Below are 24,397 nucleotides of genomic sequence, written 5' to 3' on the forward strand. Positions count from 1 at the left end.
GAATTTTAAGAAATTTCTCTGTGAGAGAGAGGAACCCAAGGGGCATACTCAGAATAAATCCTCCCATATCCATAAGTTTGATAGAAAAATGTGGCTTAAGAAAAAGACATATAGGCAACAATTGGTCCATCTTAGGTTGAGTGCAGCTAATGGAAAGACATTTAACAATGAAAAGACAAATGACAAATGACAAATGTGCATCTTGTTGTATTGGGGGACTTTAACTTGAAATGTAATGGCCCTCGGGACCCAGCGCTTGATCTTTTCTTTGACAGCTTGGCTGACTTGGGCCTTATACAATTTGTTGAAGGGCCCATTCATAAGCTGGGGAAAAGCTGGGGAACAAACTTGAATTGATTCTGACTAATGAAGCATTTTTGGCCATTCCCTAAATTGAACCAGTACTATGGTCAGATCACTATTTAGTGACCTGTCTTCTTAAAGTAGCTTGTGCACAGCAAAAGACTGCTCCTCCGAGAGTATGGCAATGTCGCTGGCACTCAGGTCTTGTCTCCATAGTTAGAGCTAAATGTAGCTTGGTCCCAGTAGCCGCTCTCTCAGTGTTATCCCTATCATTGCAAGAAGCAGTGGATGAGGTGGCCCCTTTATGGCTAGTCAAGCCTCGGAGGCTCCGGTCTGAGCCTTGTTTCTCAGAACACCTCAAACTGGCCCGACTTGAACTTAGATAGGTTGAGCGAAAATGGCGGATAGCCTATGACACCGGCCTCAGAGATCAGTATAAAGCCAGTGCCGCAGCCTATTTTGCGGCTATCATGGCGGCGAAGAAAGCGTATTTGGCACAGAAAATTGAGGTTCTCTGTGCCAACCTAAAGCTCTCTTTGCTGTGGTGAAATCTTTATCAATTTCAGCTAAACTTGTGCCCACAGTGACTCCATCCCAGGAACTCTGTGATGGTACCGGGCTCTGTGAGTGAGCCTCTAGCTATTAGTAGCTCGACTGCATCCGGAGGCTGGGCTCTTTTTTCTTTATTTACTGAATCAGAGATATCCACGGCCATCCAACACATTAAGTCTGCGTCTCCGGGAGCTGGTGTACCTCTGGCCATAATAAGGGATATCTCTTCTGAGATATTGAAGGAGATCATAGTGGCTATTAATGCTTCCTTTCAGTCTGGCTGCATTCCGCCAGAGCTTAAGGTTGCTACTGTGATATCCCTTCTGAAAAAACCATCGCTGGATGGTACACTCTCTTCTAATTTCCCCCCATCTCACTTCTGCCATTCTTCATGAAGCTTTTAGAATCTTTGATCTTCCCTCTTCTGTCTTCTTTCATGGAGTCTTCCGAATTCTTTGAACCCGCTCAGTCAGGCTTTATGCTGGGCTGGGGCATTGAAAGTGTCCTGGTTTCAGTCCAGGACGACATAGCCAGGCTGGTCGATGCAGATGGCGTGGGTGCCCTGATTTTTCTCAACCTCTCTGCGGCTTTTGATACCGTAGACCACCCTATCCTGCTGGCCCACCTGGCCCAGTCTGGAATCTCTGGTCAAGTGTTAGCCTGGCTTACTTCCTTTCTGGCAGATAGAACACACATTCACTCACTCCTGCCCTTTCTTTGTGGCTCTTGCTCCCTTGGGCCTGGGGTTCCTCAGGGCTCTGCCCTGCCTCCTATTCTTTTCAACATCTATATTTGGCCTCTTGTTTGTCTCACCCGCTCCTTTGGCATCGGGTCCTATTCTTATAACACTCAGATCCTGATTCGTTTAAATCTTGATCAGGCTGAGAGGGTGTCGTGCCTACATCAGTGCCTGTCCGCCATGGGAGAGTGGATGAACCACAACTGGCTGAAGTTAAATGGAGACAAGACAGAGGTGCTGGTGGTGGGTTCTCCTCCTGATCCTTCACTTCGGGTTTCCTCCTTTTGGCCATTTATTATTTATTTATTTTATTTATTTACATTTATAAAGCGCTCACACAGCCCGCAGGCATCGAGGCGCTGTTACAGGAATTGTTAGTTTTTCTTAGTTGTGTAATTGTGTTTTTTCTTTGTCTTAGTTACGTATTTATAACGCGCTTAAACACTCAGAGGTTTCTAAGCGCGGACCCGGGGATCGAACCTGTTGTTGCTTTGTGTCGTCTTGCTTCCAAGACGCGCACGCTGCCGCTGTGCTATCCTCCCGCCATCTTCTCTCAGCCCTCTCCCGGCTCCTGTGGCTAAAGTTAAGAACTTAGGAGTAGTTATATCTGTGACCCTTTCTATGACTACACAAGTTTTGGCGGTCTGTCAAGCCGGCCATTTCCACCTAAATATATTGAGAAAGGCGCTTCCCCTTTTACCCTTGAACTTGCAGCCGCCGGTGGTAGCTGCCTTGGTTTTGAGCCACTTGGACTACTGCAATGCATTATATCTTGCCCAACCTAAGGGTATAGTCCAGTGGCTGCAGCGACTGCAATATCTAGCAGCCCGGGTGGCAACTGGATACCCCTATGGGGCCCATATTTCACCAGTTCTGCGCTCTTTGGACTGGTTGCCTGTGGCTCAGTGCATTGGGTTCAAGGCGCTTTGCCTTGTCAATCACGCACTTACCAATCAAGGGGCGGAATACCTATGGGCTAAATTTACCTGATATCTACCTACTCGGTCATTAAGATTAACTTCGCAGGGTCTGCTATGTGTTCCATCCTTCTGCTGTTCTCATATTGCGGGCCACGCTTTTTCGGTGGCCACAGTACAATTATGGAACGATCTCCCACTGGCCTTAAAAAACCTGTCTAATCATTTAGTGTTTAGAAAGGCTCTAAAGACTTATTTTTTTTAGATATATGAATTAGCTGGTCTTGTTGTTTTTCGATCTCCTTCTCTAGCGCCATGATACCTTCGAGTGACCGCACACTTTACAAGTTTCAATAATATAACATAACATAACAGGGGTGTATAAAAACTGGCTACGTCAACATAAGTTTGGCCTGGTTCAAGCTGATGGGGAAAGGATGTTAAATACTCTGATCATGAAGAATGCTTGTAATTGGTGGTCTGTGATCAAAGAGTCCAATTCTAAGTCTATTGCAGTGGAGTACAGTGAGCGAAGCTAGTTGGAGTTCACTTTGGGAATCAATAAATGGTATGGTGGATAATATAGGTATTCAAACTCCTCTCCCTTACTGGGACATTGACTTTGAAACCAATGATGTTGAATGACTAATATCTTGGAGATCTTATACCATTTCCTGCTTTTTAAAAAGGGTGATAGGGTAGATGCAGCAAACTAGTGTCTGATCGCCCTTTTGGACTCTGATAGTAAGAATTTCGCCTCCTTGGTGCTGGAAAAATTGGAGGAATGGATAGCCGACAATATGATCTTTCAGAAATCCAAATAGGATTTAGAAAAGGGCCAAGCACCAATGTAAATGGACTAGTCTTGACAGTTCTGAGGGATAAGGTGTGGGCCGCTCTGGGATCTTCATTACATGTAGCAATGGTGGATTTCTCCAAGGCCTTTGATACAGTTAATCTTGGGAAATTATGGCAAAAACAGAGGCGCTGGGGAATTCCACCATCCCTGTTGGCTATTCTGAAGTATATAAATGATGACACAAGAATCCAGATAAGGATGATGGGCACCTCACTGGTGAAATCAAGACACTCAGGAACTTGAGACAAGGGAGCATCCCTGCACTCTGCCTCTTTCATTTATATTTGGCAGATCAAAACGCAGCATTAAAAAAGTGGCTTTTGTTAGTCCTAAATCAATCGATGCTGACACATTTTTTGATACGACTCTGATAGGACTCGACAGCACTAGGGACCTGCGCCCATGAGAATGAACTAATAATTAATCAACAAAGATCCTGCTTGTTCTATACCGCTAAATCTGCCAAAAGACAGAGTAGTTTTAAAAGTTACATTGACAACATCCAAACACCCCCTCTTAGTGAGGTATCATATCTCAGTTTCTTGATAACATAATTTTCTAATGTTGCATGTGTAATAGGAAATCTTCAGATAAAAGTCGACGTACGGGTCCATCAGATGAAGAAGATATAGAATAAATATTGCAAGCTCTCATTAAAACCGCTAGTAACATTTTACATAGGAAAAGTGATTCCATCGATCTTATATGACACGAAAATAGAAGCAGCTTGTTTTTGGATAGTGTGGGTAAAATTAGAGGGGTGTATTTAGAAGCAGACATTAAAGGTCTGATTCATGGAAGCATTTTATAATGGCGCAATACCATGGGAAAATGCTCCATGAATCAGGCCCTATATCTCACGTTGTTCATCCCTATCTCATCATTATGCTTCGAACTGAGACTGCTTTCATTGCAATTTTAATTTGAATGGCATCTGCTAACCCTAATAATCACTCCTATGCCTGGCTAATTATATGAGGATTTGCTAAAAAATCTCAACCAGCAAGTCTTCTAACCTCATGAATCGTTTTACTTACAGAGGTCTAAATGTGGAAAAAGTACACAGGATCTAAACTCTAACCAATTATGGGTGAAAAGGTGTCTCCACAAAATTGTCTGGATAGAAACAATGGTATAGAACAGGGAATATGGGCTGCATTCCACATTTTCTAATGAAGATAAAGCTGTAGAAGTGTTGCCAGAATATCTGAAACTGTTTTCACGTGTTGATTATCGACAACAATTCCTTCATTTTCATTTACATTTATTACAAACTGAGGAGGTTTTGTCGGCACAATCCTCCAACCTCAAATTGGAACGTGCTTTATGTAGGTTTTGGAAAATCATAGCTACTGTTCAGACATTAAGGTACTTACTGTTTGAATGTCTGGCTCTAATTGATATGAGAACAAAATTCTTATGCTGCTTCTTTGTAAGGAATATTCTTTCCTCTGTAGATATTGTCTGGGATAGGCCAAATGCAGGTAGGGAAACTTTCTTAACCACCAATTTATTAAGAATGTTGGTGGATCTAGGTTGTTTATATATGGAAGAATTCATTAATTTCTTAATTCTGTCTGGTCTCTTCACTGATGATTTTACTTTTTTTAATGACTGCGTCATCTATGAATTTGTCTTTTTGCTGATGATTTCATGGTTTTTATAGAATGTGTCATATATGAGTGTGCTATATATAAAATGATATATTTTAACCATGATTTCTAAACTGAATTGGCAAGGTTAATGGATTTTACTGAATATGCAATATCTGATTCCGTTCTGCACATATTTGCACGTCTTAATCATGATCTGTTTATTGTATTTGTATTTTCTGGCTGGATTGTAATGATTTGAAAGATTAGATTTCGATCAAAGCAAATAACCTTTTTACAAAATAATAATACATTCCAAAATGTTTGGCTTTGACATTGCTTGATTTGCTTGGGGTTGCTCACATTTCTAAAACTTTCTAATTTTAGTTCTGCTATCTGAACTTGACCTTGATTGCTGTACACCTTAGTTGTATCCCCTTCATTCACAGGCCTCTGTTAGGAATATATTTGGAGCTATCAAAAACATTGCCATTTACAAATTGCTGGAAAAAACCTACCAGCCCAATCAAGCCAGTACATTTTCCCATGACTCTTAGCCACACCAACCCTACAAGGTCTTCAGCTTTTCCCTGGCATTCTCCCTTCCATAACTCACCTGTGTCTTCCCCAGGGCTCTGAAAGGTATGGTGTTAATGCAAGCCCATGATGAAAACGCAAAGATGTTTGAATACTATTCTAAATGTTATAGCATTCAAGTTATACAGAATTGCTTAATAAATCGCAAACTGGAATCTCATTTCGTAAAACCAAACAATAGGCAGAGTAAGGCCTGGCTGTAAACGGAAATGCAATTAAGCACATCAGAAAGAAGTCGTTAACAAATTAGCCATATGCACCTAAACCCCATTCCAAGCATTCCAGGGATATCTTTCTAAATGGGGAGAAGTGGTACGTCAGAGCGTAAAAACAAGGTGTAATGATTTTACGCCTTTATTTACCTCTCTGCTCGATTTCAATGCAGTGACAATGTGAGGGAGGGGCATAGATTGAAAATAAGAACTATGCCATGCAAGCTTCCTCCATCTTAGTGAGTTTTGTTGTACTCTTGCATGGCATTTTCATGCAGGCATACAAAGAATGAATTCCTGTAGAATCTGCCTCAGTTTTGCACCTGGCTAAGACCAGGTGGATTCCATAGGAGTAAGCATTGCCTTCGCTTGGAGCCTTTAATTCTTTCTAGAGACAGAAAGGAAAATGAAAGGGTAGAGGCAAGTTTGCCTCACTCTTACTCTGTTCTTCTCCCCTCGTTTTGTGAACTATTAAAATGAAATGCTAGGGAGCAAACAGCACGTAAGTGTCAACCTTGGTGATCACGTATATGCAATTTAGAGTTTTTATAAAATGTGCATGACAGACTGTTAACTCAGACTCATTAAGAGGAGTAAACAGCTGAACTACTGTTTCTTTAGCATTTGAACTTGCTGGGGTTTCCTTACCATTTGTATGGAAATTGAAAGTGGAGGTTTTTACAAACATGCTTGTCGAAGTATTTGTCAAATTCCAGCCCCAGTCATACCATGTTACATTTATATTCATGGAAAAGGTGAGTGGGGGCAGGTTCCATGCACTATCTTCTAGATAAGGAAGGAGAGTATGTCTGATGCAGCGTGGGCTTCAGCATGTGATTCAACCAGGAGGATATTTCTCATTGAAAGCACATTCGAAAGCATGGCTAAGGTGATTTTGTTTATTTTTAGAAAAGGGACATATTGAGGTCCCTGGTCCACAGGAATCCATGAGCATGTAGTCAGGCCGCTCGCGTGAAGTAGGATATGCTCTTTTAAAGTGGCATGAGTGGGCAAATGAACATATTTTATTTAGAACTAGGTGTTTTATTTGAAGTTGTAGGGAACACAATGTAACTCAGAGCAGAATAAATTTTATGTTTGAAGACATTTGGTGACAAAGCTCTAGAAATGTATTTTGGGGCAAGGTATTGAGTGGATAGTAGAGCAAATTGTCTATTTGCTTTTTGATGTAAGGAAATAGGAGACCTTAAGTCTTGTTTTGTATTTACTTATATACAGTACATTACCAAGTACACCACTGTGTACATATGAAATGTACACATGTCTATATATAGCACAGAACAGCATATCCATAATCAGTGCTGTATCACCGCAACTTGCAACTAAACAAATCAACGACACAAGCTGAATGGAAGCACAAGGAGATACAGCTCAATGACGAGTAGCTAACTTCTTAAATGTATAAATGACAGGCCACAACATCGACCATTTCTATTCTTATCATGTAATAGCAAATGGGTTCAGTCATATGGGTTTATCAGAGGCATACATATCTTGGGAACCTACATAATAACAGTGTTTCAATACTACCACTAATGCTTGCTACCAAGGTGCATATGGAACACATCCCATCTGTCTTGGGGACTGGGGTTATTATTCAGTAAGTCAATAGTCAAATTGCAAGCCCTCTATATGGATCATGTCTTTGAGCTAGTCACCGGCAGAGAACCTGGTCATGAGAAAGGTCATTCTGACAAGTTTTGCGTGAAATGGTGCCTACTCAACAAACAAACGCGGCAAACAACCAATAGAGTAATTGTTTTGCCAACTATTTGACCCAGAACCTCCAGTATATCAGCCCAGTATGGCCTACTTTTCGTCTAGGCTGTAAGTAAAAAATATGCCTTTTCCATCCTGCATCTACGACATTTTGTTTTTCTGCTGGTGTCATATTGATGTAACCAGTTATGGTACAATATAATCTGTGCACGTATTTGAAGTGTATTAAAGATAAGCAAGAGCTGAGAGATATCAAGGTGGTCATGCCACAGATATGGTTTCATTTTTCCTCATCTACTATTCTCCCCAGATTATCATTCCACTTTGTCAGGGCAGCGAGTATGGGAGTCTCTCCGTGATATTATAGATAAGCGTACATCCTGGCAATTAAGCCTGCAGTAGACTTTGTATGAATCAGCTCGTCCAACAACCATGGTATTCGTCTCTGGTGGGACGGGAACGTGCTTCCAATGATGCCTAAGCGTGTTCATTAATCTGTAATATTGAAAGTGGACTTTGATGCATTATTAAACATTGCTGTGTTAGTTTTAACATCTATAAAACATCCATTAACTAAAAGGTCACTCCAGGTCCATAGAGTAAGATGCTGCTCCCTGGTACCCACCTTATCAAATGTTATCTCTAACCCCTGGACCTTGAGGCCTTAAAATCTCACTGAGAGCAGAGAAATATCCTTTAACAGTTGCCCAATTTTACACCCTGGCCATAGAGTAGATAGCACTGGATTAGGTGCAGGCACAGGTTCACACTTAATTGATATCACAGTATTTAGTTGAAAAAGGCCTCATTAAATTCTATTCTGAGTGTACATGCAGCATTGCTCTCACCACATCATGTCAGCACATGGCAAAGTAGTGTGCCTGTGTGATTGTGACATACATTCAAGTCCGGTAGGGCCAGGCCACACCTGTGACATGGTTTAGTGAGAAACTCCCATCTCAACTTTATATGTTTATCACCCCATATCAGCCTGCATATCAGAGCTCTTATCTTCTGAAAGAAATCCATGGGTAATCAGACAGGGATGTGCCTAAAATATAACTAGGAATTTCGGAAACACTGCAATGTTCAAACCAGAGGTGCAACCTACAATTGTCAGAGAGAGTTTAACCCACCTCACTATCCTCTGCTCTAACTGGGATTTAACTGGAATATAATTGAGACCCATTAAGGATTTGATATGCATACTGACCTGTAGTATCATATCATGCCGAATCTGGGCACCAGCGAAGTGCACTGTCCAGTGAGACTCTCACTGTCCAGTGAGACTTTGAGTTAGAGGGAATATCTCTGATTTATTCCAGTTAATAGCTAATCCAGAAAGAAAAATAAATTCACTATATCTTGAATTGACTATATCGTGCGTTAAATATTCTAGGTTCTACTGAGGACTATTTCTGTCTAATAGCATATCAATTGTCTATAGCAAAATCAGTGAGCAATATTCATCAAGACTAACCCCACAGTGCATAGAGCCAGTGTTTCATTGCACATGCAAATATAATTGGGGATAACATCCCTGATTCCCCTCTGAAGCCTGAGCTTCTGGAACAAATCATTATGAGTTATAAATCTAGCATAGAGCTCTGTATACACCCCCCCCCTCATCACATTGGATCCTATCCCGAATTTCGCCAAGACCATCAACAGGAAGGCCCATTTCACTGAATCAAATGCATTTGCAGTATCTAGAAAAACAGCTTTGACTCTCTGGGATGTATCCAACATGGCCATTGTGTCAAAACAATCTACACAGAATCAATTGTGCAGAGCGTCCAGGTGCAAAGCCCCAGTGATTTGGGCGAATCTGTCATGAGCGCTACTCTCGAGGAGCCAAGACTGGCCCAGCGTCCCCGGAAGCAGGCTCATCATCCACACCCCCGGTTCCAGCAGACCCCTACAGGGGCCCTTTGGACCATTGGCCTCTGGCGCCAGGCTCATAAGGAACCACAGTCCCGGCACCATGGGCGCCGGGCTCATATTCTTAAAGTGTGCAGTAGTGATTGGGTGGACTTACCTGTGGCAGACCATGCTGCATACTCACCTAGAACAATCCAAGCTGGGTGAAGTCCCAGCCACTGGCTGGGAGGGACCAATCCTCTGTTACAGGAACTCTTTTCTTACCTGGGTGGGGCTGATGCTAATCCTCTGACACTGGAACTCTTTTCTTACCTTGGTGAGGCTGGAGGAAGAATACGCACCAAAGCACTTCTCCACTATTTAAACCACGACCGATAGAATTCACGTGCTTCGCGTTATTCTGCAACAGCAGCAGGACGCTCACCGAGTCGGCTCCTGCATTCCAGGTCCAGACACACCCTCAGCTTCTCGAGCAGCAACCTGTGGATGAAGAAAAGGCACTGGAACATCTACTCACCAGAATTCAGCCACAAGAGTCCAGTCTCTGACAACCTGCAAATAAAGACATAAGGTTAGAAAACGGGCAACACGCTCGCAGCTGCGCTCGCTTACCTTATCCATCCGTGATCACACCGGATTTCACCGCGGCCTTCACTTCGGCAGCATCCCAGCACCTGGAAGACAAAAGACATTGTTAGTGGTGTCCGAGCCGAAGGGTTCGCAACTCAGTTTTACTTACGCGCTTCTTCACGCACAGCAGCGGCAGCATCGCCCTCAGCATTTCGGCACCTGAAAGGAAGGAAAAGACATTATCAGAGGCGCCCATTTGGAAACGGCCACAATTCAGTTATACTTACGTGCCACCGCACGTGCAACAGCGGCGGCATCGCCCACAGCATCTCGGCACCTGAAAGACAGAAAAGGACATTATAAAAGGGTGCTCCTTCAGAAGCGGCCTCAGATCTTCTATACTCACGATCATCCAGTGACATAACTGGATTCCACGCGCCCCTGCACCAGAAGCAGGATGGAGAGCTCGGCTTTACTAAACCAAAGGTGAGAGTTCGTGGAGACCAGTCGAGAACCAAGAAGTGGGAAAAGCAGAAGACTGGTGGGAGAATTTATCCAACCAGCTTGTAATTACCCCTTTTTCTTCCAAATGCAGAAAACTCACCTTACAAGCCAGACAGTCAATATTCGGAGGTCCTGCCCAAAGCGTCTTCCGAGTTCTACGCCTCATCATAGTCATAGAAGCAACCGTAGCAGTCCAGTTTGGGTCAGTGCCTCCGTGGGAATCAGTTGAGCGTTACAGAATCATACTAGGACTATGTGGCCACAATCGGTTCTCCTTGACCTTGGCTAATATCTTTTAGTCCACATTTCCAAAGGGACAGTGGGTGATATGCTGCACATTTCAAATGTGGTTTCCCCAGTTTCAGCAGTACTGTTACAGCTGCCTCCCTTATTGTATCTGACCCGTAGCCCATATTATAAGCTTCTTGGTACAACGGGACAAGAAAATCAGCAAAGACTCAGGTGGCATTCCATCCTGTAAGTGGTTTCAATCCAGCACTCCACCTAAGTCAATGCCTGGTGTGAGATGCCTAGCTGGAACCCTTAATTATATATTTCTATGTCTAAAGTTCTTTTATTTCTGAATGATGTACCCTTATATCACGCCCCTCTCCTTGAATCCCCCGGTCTCACTGAACCAAGAAGTAGGTGGTTTTGCAAAGTTAAAAGATTTATTTGATGGATTTGAGCAAGATATATATCACACTTTTATGAATTTGAACAATATCTAGATTTCACACTTATTAATATTTATACAATGATCGGCAATGGATGATATCACAATAATCAACAATATCTTTAAATAGGAGTATGGATGAGAAGAATAATGTATCATAGAATAAAACTTTGTGTGGGTTCAATGAAATGCACTAATAGGAAATTAATGCAGCACAGAAATAAAACTTTTGTGAATTCAATCAAATGCAATGTAATCACTCTTTCCCCGATACTACTCAATCCCCCCTAATATGCAATATAGAGATGGAAGGAGAGAAAACAGGTTTCAGGAATAAACACTCTTAACCAATGCAGTTTCAATCCCAATTCCCCCGCAAGCTTAGAGAGAAACAGGAATGATTTTAAAACAGGTCACGTGATTTTGAATGAATAGGGAAAACAATTAAATGGATTTAATTCTCTAAATTGGATTCAGAACTAGTGGGAGCTGCTTTGGATAGGTTCAGGTAAACACTAGCAATGATGGTGGGATAACTAGCAGATAGAAAACTGAATTCAGAGGTTGAATGCAAAGAAATAGCTATTTTACATGTGGTGAAATTGAGCCAAATGCAGAATTGCGGCAACCTTTTCCGCGCGCGTTAAGTGCGATTGCGGCAAAACTATAATGAGTTGAAATGCTCTGGGTTCGTTTGAAAGCTGAGGATGTTAGCTTCAATTTGACACTTAAATTTCGTTTCTAGCCGTACGGTTCAAAAGTTACAGAGGTTTCAGTAAAGGTCGTTTTTTCTCAAAAAAGAGTCAAGATTTCAAATGAAAGATGCACTTTTGAAGATTACAAACAAGGATTGGCTTTACAGTAAGGGGCTACGAAGATGCGAGATACCAGCGGTACTGCCACCAGTCCAGAGGGGCCTTTGTCTGATCTTTGCCCGCTGCGAAACTTGCCTTTCTTCAGCAAATATATATTAGCGCAAAGATGATTTATCACTACAATTATCACAGGACTATACGGATTAGAGAAGGATTCAGGACAGACAAAAGAGTTTCTACAATGCAGTTCTGGATATGATAGAATGGGTTGGATTAGATTACTTAGGATAAAAGATTGGCTATGGGCAATTCTATGCTAAATACTCACAACTATGGTTTTGGAAGAGTCCCGTCAGGATCTGGTCACAGGGTTTTGGACTGAAATCTGCTCGCCACCGGACAGGTTTCAGGCGCTTGGTTCTGCATTCAGCAAGGCACTCTGGTCTCTGCACGGCCTCTTGGACTGGATCTGACGGGTTGGTTCTGGTTTACAGCTCTGCTCTACTGGTTTGGATCTCTGGGTTCTAGCAAGAGTTCTTGGCAAGAAGCAGAAAAAAAACACAGCCTGGCTGTTGAATTGGTTGTGCCCCTTGGAATTTTGGTGTTAAAATCAGGTTGCAAGATTTTAAAGGCCAGCTGAGAAGGGTTCAGCTTTGGGTTTTGGCCTTCTGCTTTCAGAGTTCTGGAGTCTGGATCTGGGTTCTTCCTGCAGAGCGCTTCGCCAGTAAATCATTTGATGGGTGAATGTGTCTGTGTCCAGGTCCTCAACAGTCCCTATTTATGTATTTTCCAAAGGGGTGGATAGGCTGATTATCTTAAGCCCACCCTCTATATTGCATATATCTGGGAAAATCAATCTTAAATATCTCCTGAGGTTTGTGGAGGTCAGTAACAATGTACAAGTTGTCTGTTAAACTCACCAAGGGTTTTTACAGTGGTTCTTGTTTTACTTGCTGAACTTCTCAGAAGATGTGCGATACAGGTGTTTCCATACATACAGTGCAGGGCGATTAAGCCTCTGTGTCAGTACCAGGACTTTTAATGTCAGAATCAGCTGACTACATGGTTTGTGGCTCCCTCTCTGCATTTGCTAATAAACCTACATAAATGGTATTGCTTTTGCATTATTTGGGGGAGGGGCAACATGTTCATAATGGTCAACGGGGTGCCGACCCACCAGCCGCCATCCATTATGGACAAGCCAATGCAGCCCAGTGAAAACACTGAGCACTCCGTCAGCTGCAATTTTTAGCTGAGGAAGTGCTCTTTGGCTGGCTTTAACCTGTACAGGGAAACATGGTTTCTCTTTGGCAGTTTGAGTTCCCTAGCATGAACGTCCATTAAACCATGCAATTCCGGGCCATTTTGCTTCCCCAGCCATGCATTGCGGTCTGAATTTGCATAGGGAGACTCCTGCATCTCCCTCACATCCAGACTGCCTGTGGCATTTTTTGGGGAGGTGGTCCGGCTCCTCTGCGCATGTGCAAGAACTCCCCTGCTTCCTCATCAGGCTGAATGGAGTCCGGAATCGGGCTGCACGTAAAGAAAAGTGTCAATGTATCTGTATGCATATTTGTGAATGAGCGAGTGTATGGTGTGTGGGGAGTGCTTGTGAATGAGCCTGTGTATTGTGGATAGGTGCCCGTGTAAATGAGCAAATGAATGGTGTGTAAATGTGTGTATGCTTGTGTTTTTGCCGGGATTTGGAGCTGCGGATGTGAGGTGTGAAATGATTTGGCAACTGTCTGATCAAATTCTTACTGTGGCATGGCATTTTGTACTGGGCATAAATGGTAAATCAAATATCATATTTGTTATTATGGGGCTAAACTGGACTGCTTTATTTTCTTACAGCATGAAGAGTAAAGCAAATAAGAGACGTCTTTTTTTTACCTTGCTAGATTGCCTATATTGATGCAGCCAGTCTGCATTTATTTTCCTGCTGGGGCATGACATTTTATACTGGGTGTCAAGAGTAAAGTTAACATGACTGGGTTTCATACATGACTAGACTGCTCAAGACTGGGGTATCCAGTCAGGACATGTTTTCTTACTGTGACATAGCATTCTTTTTATTGGGCATCAATGGCATAGGAAGCATTAGTGTTATTATGTGCCAAGACTGGCCTACTTTGATGCACACAGTCTGGCTATATTGTCTTACTGTGGCATGGCATATTTACTGGACATCAAGAGTAAAGCAAACACGATGATAAGTGTTGTTATGTGGCTAGACTGGCCTCATTTGGTGCTACCAGTCTGTCTATATTTTCTTACTGTAGCGTGGCATTTCTTATTGTGCATCAAGAGTAAAGCAAACGTGATGAGTGCTATTATCTGGCTAGACTGGTCTGCATGTGGGCATCCAGAATAGAAATGTTTTTTACTGTGTCATGTCAGGTTTTGCTGGACATCAAGGGTAAAGCAAACATGATACGTTTTATTACATGGACATACTGGTCTACATTGGTCAAGCCAGGTTGGACAATTTCACTTATTGTGGCATGGGATTTTTACTGGCAATGCCAACAGGGGTATGTTTTTATATGAAGATACTGGCATACCTTGACTATCTTTACTGGCAATATGCACGGAACTTGCATGAGGATGAACCGGTATGGGAATGCTGACATATATTGTTATTACCAGAATCGACATGTGTGGACACAACAAGCCTGAAAACGTTTTTGTACTGGCATATATTGTGGCAAAGGGCATAATGAAAATGCAATAGTAAATGGTCCTGTGCACAGTTGGTGACTTGAATCTAATGGATTTATTTCAACGGTTACTCTACGAAACTGATGGCGAACTGTGTGGCTTTTAACAACATTTTTCACAGAACGTGGTCTTTAAAATGTGCAATTTTAACCCACTTTTTAAAATAATGTTTGGGGGGGCTGCACCCGCCCCTCGTGGTCACATTGGTTGGTTTAGGCTCTTTTGTTATGATTGGTTACTCCTGCATATTAGTGGGAAACATGTAAGCCCCTCTAATTAAAAAATCATCAGCTGCTATTAAATTGGTGTCTTACCAGACCTGTGCTTGTGAAGTTTCCTCTAGAAGGTTTTTCTTATTCCATTGAGTTTTCAATCTGTTTATTCTGGACATGCCTTTCATAAATGATTGTCCTGCCCATCAAGCACAATGTAACCACCTATCATCAATTTGACATCTGGGCAATGATCCGAATGTGACTGCTGTTGTGGTGCCTGAAGAGAATGTGTTTTCGCGCAGCAGGCACACTCTCCAAACCAGTTCTGAATTTCTTTCAGCTGATCATGTCACAGCAATTATGTAGACCCTACTACCATTTCCGGATGATTGGAATCCTGTTTTACAGCAGTTCCCATCAGTTGGTATTGCGAGCTGGACTATAGTTTTGGCTTGGGAACTCACATTTCAAATGTTCCATCAGTGGTGCAGGCCTTCAGAAAGAGCCAGAACTACACATCAACAGTTTGAATCCTTGTGGCACACATTTGCCTGGCAAGCTTTCATGAAAAAATAAGTTGCACTTAACTGGAGCGGCCTATGTACCATGGGTCTGAGAGTTTGAAACTGCCAGGGGGAATGTTGGAGCCAGAGCCTCAGGCACCAATCGGCTGCCACATCTCATGATTTAGATAAACAGCAAAAGGCTTCTTTAAACAGCTCTGTTTAAAGGAGTTTTCACAGAATTGTCTACATCAGTTTTATCCATCAGCCCCCTTGGTGAGCTGGCAAGGAAACCTTCACCTTCCTCATGATACCCAGTGAAATTGTTCATGCCATGTTTTGATTCTAATTTTAGGGTGCCAACAATATGGGATATGTTAGATTTTAATAATGTGCATGTATTTATTTGTATTTATTTACTAGCTGATATACCCGGCGTTGCCCAGCCTTTTATTCCCTCATAGGTACAGGCAACTGTGCAAAATTTGGTGCAGATTGGTGAAACAGTGTGAGATTGTAAAAGGAACAACACCTTTGCCAAGTCACGAACCCACAGACACATTTTGACTTTTTCTGAAATCCAGGAAAAGGGGAGGGCGTGTCTAAATGTCTTGTAGACAGTAATGTCTGGAGGGTCCTAAAAGGTGACTGTGCAAAATGTGGTGCATATTGGTAATAAAAGGTGTGGAATAGTATAGGTAACATACACGAAGCCACAAACCCCAAAACCAAGAGAGTTTTGCTGACATCTGGAGAAAGGGGTGGGGTGTCCAAATGTCATGGAGACAGTAATGTCCATAGGGTCCTAACGGGGGACACTGCAAAATGTGATGCATATTGTTAAAACTGTTTGGAATTGTATAGGGAACATATAAACAGGCCCCAAACCCACAAACACACACCCACATTTTAACTTTAGCTGAAATCTGGGGAAAGGGATGGGCTGTCCAAAAGTCATGTATCCAGTAATGCCTGGAGGGTCCGAGCAGGTGACTGTGTAAAATTTGGTAAAATATCAAGGGCATGGCTACCTCCAAAGAGGCCCATGGTCTCTCAGAGAAACCCCTTTTATAATGGGTATGGCATCATTCTGCAGGACCTGAAGTTTATTTATGCACCCTTTATTAGCACCATTAGGAGGGTTTAAATAGTCAAGTCTTGACAGAATAATGGCTCGGGCTATGGTGATACAGTTGTTTTCTGAGATTAAAGGTTTTATGTGTCTGAGTAACCTAAGGTGATATTGGCAGTTTTTTGTCACCCGATTCACATTAGTCTCTGCCCTAATAAGGATTACAGATAAACACCCAAGGTTTTTGCTTGCTCAAGGGTGGGGATGTTATTATCCTTGATGTTAAAACTAGAGTATCTGGAGTCTAGTTCAGCTCAAACTTTGGGAGGAGCAAAAGATCAGAAGCTCTGTCTTACTACTACTGAAACACATACAATGGGTGGTCATCCAGTGTCCAATCATGCTGTAGACAAGGGAGAGCTTGGCGATATCAATATCATACTTTCTGTTAAGCTTAAGTATCAGATAAGTATCATCAGCATAATTTGTAAAATAAATACTCCTTTCATGATGAGGAGATCACAAAGTGGCCTTAGATAAACATTAGATAGTGAAGTGATAGACAGGCCCCCTGTGGTACTCCACAAGAAACGGGTACAGATCCAGAGGTGGCATCACATTCGCGTACTATGGATTTCCGATGGGATAGGAACAAGTGCATCAAATTAATGGTTGCTTGTGAGCAGTTTCCTACATCAGCAAGGATGCTCAGAAGTCGTTTGTGATCTAGAAGATTGAACGCAGCTAATAGGTCGAACAGGAATGACAGCCCTTCCTTCCCCTTGTCTAGGATCTCTAACATATGAGTCTGCAAGTCAAGCAAGGGGCTCTCTGTACAGTGCCCCAAACGGAAGCTTGACTGCCTAATATGTAGTTTAGATGTTATGTCCAAGTATACTTGAAGTTGTGAGGTGGTTATTTTATCAACAATCTTCAGCAAGAAGAGGAAGTTGGTAATGGGCCTTAGATTATTGGCATCTTTAGGGTCCAATCCCACTTGTTTTACCAGTGGTGTGATAACTACTTCTTTGATGGCATCTGGGACATGATTATGGTGAAAAGAAGCATTCACGAAACGGGTAGTAAATGGTGAAAACACCCCTTTGTTCTCCAGTATGATCTTAGAGGGGATAACATCCCTAAACAAGAAGTGGGGTGCATTGTACCAAGAGTCTTCTCCATGTCACTCATGGTGGTGGGTTTGAAGGTAAATTCTGACTGGTTGTGCTTGTGTGGTGGCTTCTGACTGCTGTTCAATGAATCAGGCTCAGGAGAGTGTGGAAAAGGCAGTTTGCTAGCTAGCAGAACATTTTTGATCGTACCACGTGCCATGGTGATTTTATCAGTAAATGTTTGCGGAGCTTTGGCACAATCTTAGTCGGTTGGAGAAATGGATGATACTTGTGCTTTGGGTTTTTCAAGAGTTTTCAGTATCTCAAAAGGTTTTTTCATGTTGTTCCCTGCACTTTATTTGCTCATTTAAAAACTTTCTCTTAGCCTCATAGATGGTTAGTCTATATGAGTTTTCTATCTGTTTCCATGTTTCTTTGTGTATGTCGGTATTGGTTTCTGCCACTTGCATTCTACCCGTCTGTGCTACTTTTATGGAGGTGTAAGATCAGGGGTAAAAGACTTGTTGTGCACAGTATTTCGTCTCTGACTGCCACTTGTGTTCTGCTCATCTCTTTTCCCTTTTATGAGCTGCAAGGTCAGGCGTAAAACACTTGCTATGCACAGTATTTTCTCTGACTGTTATATTTTTCTTTTGATCTACGTGGTCTATCATATGTATCCAAAGGGAGCTATAAGTAGATACCATAACATATGGAGGAGGTTAAAGTCTGAGGTAGAGGCCATGAGTAAGACAATCTTGTAAGGCTGAAGTTTGTATTTTCTTATAGTTTCGACGCGAGACATTCTTTAGAACATTAATTTGCTTTTTTGCTGTATCTTGAAGTTGGATGTGAAAGTCAATAAAGAAATGGTCTGACCAGATGCATAGGCGTGTACTATCAATACATCTATCTAGATTTCTGGAGACTATCCAGTCTAGAATGTTCCGCTTGTTGGAGGCAGGTTCATTGTTGTGGACATGATAGCCGATGTTGTTAAGATTGTGTTCTATGGAGATAGCATCTTTGTCAGCATCATTGATACCCAAGATAAGTCTCCCAGAAACAGAGTAGCACAATTGGGTCTATTTAGCCATCTTAACAGCTGCACAATATCTTCATTGAAGGTGAGCATGTCCTCTGGGGGATGATAATGAAGGAGCATGTTAACACAACTACAGTGGGAGGGAGTACATTTCAGAAGAAGGATTGCAATGGGCAGGGGATTCAAAGAGGCGTAATTTTCTATTAAACCAGGATTGCAACTTATCCCCATTTTTCACGATTTTTAAAGTAAACAGCATGCCCCTTGGGGGGTATCCAGGTCTATCATGGGGCCACTGGAGTCGTCAGGTCTCTGACAGGCATAATATGTCAAGGTCGTTATCTTTTATGCAATTTTGTCCATCAATAGCGTGTTTATTTAAAGATCTTGTATTTAGAAGCGCGGCTTTAATAACCTTGCTATCTGTCAAGTTAGAGGAATAGTATTGAGTGTCAAATTTGTTTTTAGGGGGGGAGAAGGTTTCTCATTCTGTCTCTCCTGCTATATTAGTAGGTGCAGGTCTTAGTTTCGGGGGTTGACTATTAGCGCTGTCAGGCTGCTTAACATAGGGGTTGATAGGATCATCCTCTATACAGGGTGTGGTGAGAGTTTAAGAGATTTCTGTGTCTGGAGCTTTGGTGTTTTTTGTGTTCACATCATGTGTGCCTCTGTCATCCCGACAGTCATTGCTGATGGAGGACATAGTCTCCGGTTGGGGAACAGGGTTCAGGGTCTTGTGGTACGATCAAGGGCAAGAAAAGGGGCACAGAGCAGTTCAGAGGTAGTTCCGGGTTGAAGTTCTGGGCAGGTATTGTAAGTGATTTCAACCCGCCACTCCACCTAAGTCAATGGCTAGCGTGTGATGCACACTTGGAACCCTTAATTATATATTTTTATGTCTATAAGTTATTTTATTTCTTATTGATGTACCCTTATATCACGCCCCTCTCTTTGAATCCCCCCGGTCTCACTGAACCAGGAAGCAGGCTGTTTTGCAAAGTTAAAAGATTTATTTTATGAATTTGAACAATATATGTATATATCACACTATTAATATTTATACAATGATCATCATTGGGGTGATATCACAACAATCAACAATCTCTTTAATCAGAAGGAGTATGGATAAGAAAAATAATGCAGCATAGAATAATACTTGATATGGGTTCAATCAAATGCAATGTCACTTTTTCCCCCTGCACACTACTCAATTCCCCCCAATATGCAGGATAAAGAGATGAAAGGAGAGAACAAAGGTTTCAGGAATAAACACTCAACAGATACAGTTTCAATCCCAATTCCCCCCAGCGAGCAGAGAGAAACAGGAATGATTTCAAAACAGGTCAAATGGTTTTGAATGTGGCTTGGAAGTAACGGGAAAAACACAGAAAAAATTATTTTATTCTCAAAACTGGATTCAAAACTAGTGGGAGCCACTTTATATAGTTCCAGATAAACACTAGCAATGATTATTGAGTCACTAGCAGATCGAAAACTGAATTCTGAGGTCGGATGCAAGGAATAGCTGTTTTACACGTGATGAAATTGAGCCAAACGAAGATTTGCGGCAAACTGTTCTGCGTGCGAGAAACGCGATTGCGGGAAAACGATAAGGAGTTGAAATGGTTTCGTTGGAAAGCTGAGGATGATAGATTCAATTTGACACTTAAATTCCGCTTCTAGCATGTACGGTACGGAAGTTGTGAAGGTTTTAGTAGAGGTCGATTTTTCTCAGAAAGAGTAAAGATTTTCAAATGAAAGATTCGCTCTTGAATTACAAACAAGAATTTTCTTTACACTAGGGAGTCTATGAAGATACAAGGTACCCAACGGTACAGCCACCAGATCAGCGGCACCTCTGTTCTGACTTTTGCTCGCTGAGACACTTGTCTTTCTGCAGCTAACATATTAGCGCAAAGATGATATTATCGCTACAATTATCAAAGGACTCTATGGATGAGGGAAAGATTCAGGAAAAACAAAAGAGATTCTACAATGCAGTTGTGGATGTGATAGAATGGGTTCGATAGGATTACTTAAGGATGAGATACTGGTTATGTACAATTCTATGCTATAGATACTCACAACTATGGTTTGGAATAGGCCCGTCAAAGATCTGGTCAAAGGTTTTGAACTGATTGGTGGCCACCAGGGGGCGCGCGGATGAAGACCTCTCCTGCGTGAGCTCCCGTCCCGAAGTCCCCAAAGGCGAAATGAGCCCCCGCTTTTGGACCCCCCCCAGAGTTGAAATTTGTGGAGGAGGCGTGGGAAGGTCGCCCCCACCTGCGGCAGAAAACCAGAGGAAAAACGGACCCGGCTTCTCTTAGATATCCATCATCAAAGTTTGAGCCGGCCTCGGCCCTGCCTGGACTTCAACGGAGTCGGCGGTGCGCCCGCGCTCCGTGGAACGTGACCCAGAAGCGGCCTTCCACACGTTCCGTTTGGACTTGGCGGCTCGGTTCCGGGGAGAGACGTGGCCCGGAGGCCGATGGACGAGGCCCTGCCGCTCCCCCGAGAGACACTAGTAGAAGTAAGTGCCTCCCATTGACCCGCTTCCCGCTACTTGCACTCTTACGGCGGTCCTCGAACACTACAGCGGCCTCGGCTGTGGCCTCGCCCGTCGCCCGTGACCTGGGTAGAGCGCGCGAAAATCACGAGCCCCGTTATGCGTGTGCCCCCCCCCAATGTACAAACTTTGTGACAGTATACTCATCTCCTCCCGGGGATTTGCTAGTATCAGCGGTTCCACGTGTGGGCTGCACGAAAGATCTGGAAGTCTGCCCTGGTCCCCCGGAAGTGTACGGGGACTCTGATCTCCCCATATGACAACCTCACGGCACCGGTTCCACTAAAAGTGACTTTCCCCGCACAAACTGCGAGCCACCACGAAGAGATGGTCGTGTAATAGCCCGGAGCTGCCCGGAGCTGCCTCTGATACGCCCCAAAGCTGCCAGCATGATTGGACTACCTCGACTAGGCCCCATTAAAAGACTGCCTTATACCACAGAGGGTAGGGCCCCCTGAGGCGGTTTCACCCGCTTGGAAAACCAGAACGGAGGTATCACAAAGAGAAGGGGCGTGTGCCTCCTCTGTGGCAACGAATATCTCCGTCGTCCAAGGCCTAGCACAGAAGGTAACAAGCGGATGAACCTCCAACAGAAATTGGCCATCTACGCTTACGGTTTCCCGCTCCGACCCGGCGATAACCCCAACATGGCGACCCCACCAACTCCTGCCACCGACACCGATACAGCTGCTACCAAAGGAGACATTGCAGGACTGCTTGCGGAAATAAGGAACATGGGGGCCAACATTGGGGGGAAAACTGACAAACTCACGCAGCGCCTCGACAGTATAGAGGACAGGGTCGAGGGAGTTGAGAACAACCAGGCCTCCATTGACGTTCTCGAAACGCAGCTGAATCTCAGGATAACTGAGTTGGAACGGAGAGAGCAGGAGTGTAAACTCAAGATGGATGATTTGGAAAATCGGGAAAGGAGAAATAACTTGCGCTTTTTTGGGATCCCGGAGAAAGAGGGGGAAACGGAAGAGGATCTGAAATCAACCTTACATGACATTATCAAGCTCCTTGTCGCTGACGACAATATTGACGAACCCAAGACGGAGTGCATTCACAGAGCGGGGGGGCTGCCTTGAGGCCGGCGATCTGTCCTGGCGCGATTCCACCGTTACCAGGACAGGATGAGAGCGTTGGAAAAGGCGAGGAGCGGAGGCACCATCACCTTGTGTGGAGCTCAAATAACCATCTATCAGGACCTTTCCTCCCTGACCTTGGCCTTGAGAAAGATGTGCAAACCACTTACCACATGGCTCAAATCTTGCGACACGCGCTACAGATGGGGATATCCCGTCTCTCTTTCCTTTGAGCATGAGGGCACAAAAATTAGACTAAACTCTGAACAGGACATAAAAGCTTGCATAGCAGATCTACTAGGCTCGCACGACCAGGAGGGTTCTCGTGACCAGCCCCCAAGGAAAGAAGGGGAATGGCAGACACAGGGCCCGAAAAGAAGGAAGGTGAAGGGCTCGAGAAAATATCGTAGGGGAAATGGCTCCCCGGAAGGGGGCAGTTGACACTGGATAGAAATGGTACAATCCAATTGAATTGAACGCTAATATGATGGATTATAGGGAGAATGTTGGGGGATTGTGTTTATCTCTCCCGCTTACAATGCACCAATAGGCACACTCTGGGGGCGTTGTAGGGGGCTCATTAGTAACTCATTGATGTTTAATGTGTAAGGGGACCATGAGGTAACGGTCTCCATTGGTGGTTCGGTTTCGGGCCAGTGCTTTCAACTGGACCTAATCGGACGCCACCGAACTCAGGGAGGGAGGGGAGGGGGTGGGCGGGGAGGGGAGACAGGGATACGTGTCCTACTAACGTTACAATTTAAAGTCATACGAGGGAAAGTGGTTGCATGGTCATTTACATATCAAGGGGAGCGATTGAAATGGTCAATGAGTTCATACGGGCACACGGACAGCTCTTGCCATGACCGCTGATTCATGCTGCAGGGGTGCCATGAGGGTGGGAACGCTGAATGTTAAAGGTCTTAATTCACCCACGAAGAGATCACTTGTCCTTAGAGAATTCCGAAGGTCAAAAATGGATATACTTTTTTTGCAAGAGACCAAGTACATGAGAGGAGAGGAAAGAGTAATTCTGGGAAAACGATCCGGGTTGGAATTCTGGGGTTCTGGGCCACTGAAGAAGGGAGGGGTAGGAATACTCATCAAAAAGGGGATAGACTTTAAGGCCTCGAAAGTCTGGTCAGATGCGAGCCCTCCTGGTTGCAGGGACCATTGGAAAGTGTCTATAACCATAGCTACGATTTACTCCCCCAATGTGGGGCAGCTCAGGTTCCTTTCCAAGACGATCCCCAAAAGCATGCTAGAGGCGACGGGGCATGTCGTCCTTGGTGGAGACTTCAACTTGTGGGCTGACCCTGAGGTAGATTGGCACCCTGGTAACCCTGAAACGCGAGATAAATTTGGTGGAGATCACGCCCAATTCAAAACACTGATGGAATTGTATGGCCTGGTTGACATGTGGCGATGTATGCACCCTATGGGGAGGGAGTACACCTTTTATTCGGCACCGCACAACACGCTCACTCGCATTGATTACCTCTATTCCTCAAGAGACCTGTATGACACGGCCTCACATTCTGAGATCACGACGATCTCATGGTCGGACCACGATATGGTGATCGTTGATTTAGACTGGGGGTCCCTGCCCGTTAGATGCGGACGGTGGAGGTGTAATGAGTCATTATGGAAGGATCCCGCATTCAAGCTAGAGATGGAGACTGAAATTGAGGAATTTTTTCGATTAAATGACACTGGGGAGGTTTCCAAACAGGGAGTCTGGGAAGCTGGTAAGGCAACCTGGAGGGGAATTCTCATGAGAGAGGGTGCCAACAAAAAAAGAGAGAGGTCCTTAATTGAAAACAAACTCCGCAAGGAAATTACCCAACTGGAGAGAGGCGTGAGGGAGGGGGATGTTATTGACCCCAAAAAAGTTGTGGAAGCCAAGAAAAAGAGAGAAGAGTTGCGCCTTCTAGAGCATGAACAAGTAGCCCGCAAACTCCTCCTCTTGAAGCAAAAATATTACGAGAAGGGGGACAAAGCGGACGCGCTGTTGGCGGCCAGATTATGTGCCCAACAGGCGGAACGCAGGGTGCAGGAAATATGCGGCGGAGGATCCGGCTCGGAAGCGAATCGATCTTCTATCCCGGAAGTTTTTGC

General features: G+C 43.7%; 1 protein-coding gene across 7 annotated transcripts in view; it reads left to right on the plus strand.

Moving 5' to 3' along the window:
• The window catches only part of SHANK2 (SH3 and multiple ankyrin repeat domains 2), a 4,166,579-nt gene that overhangs the window by 1,951,095 nt on the left and 2,191,087 nt on the right, over positions 1–24,397 (plus strand). The gene's annotated exons all lie outside the window — the stretch shown is intronic.

The sequence above is a fragment of the Ambystoma mexicanum genome, chromosome 11, assembly GCF_040938575.1.
Source record: "Ambystoma mexicanum isolate Mex_15411 chromosome 11, UKY_AmexF1_1, whole genome shotgun sequence".
NCBI classification, from domain to species: Eukaryota; Metazoa; Chordata; class Amphibia; order Caudata; family Ambystomatidae; genus Ambystoma; species Ambystoma mexicanum.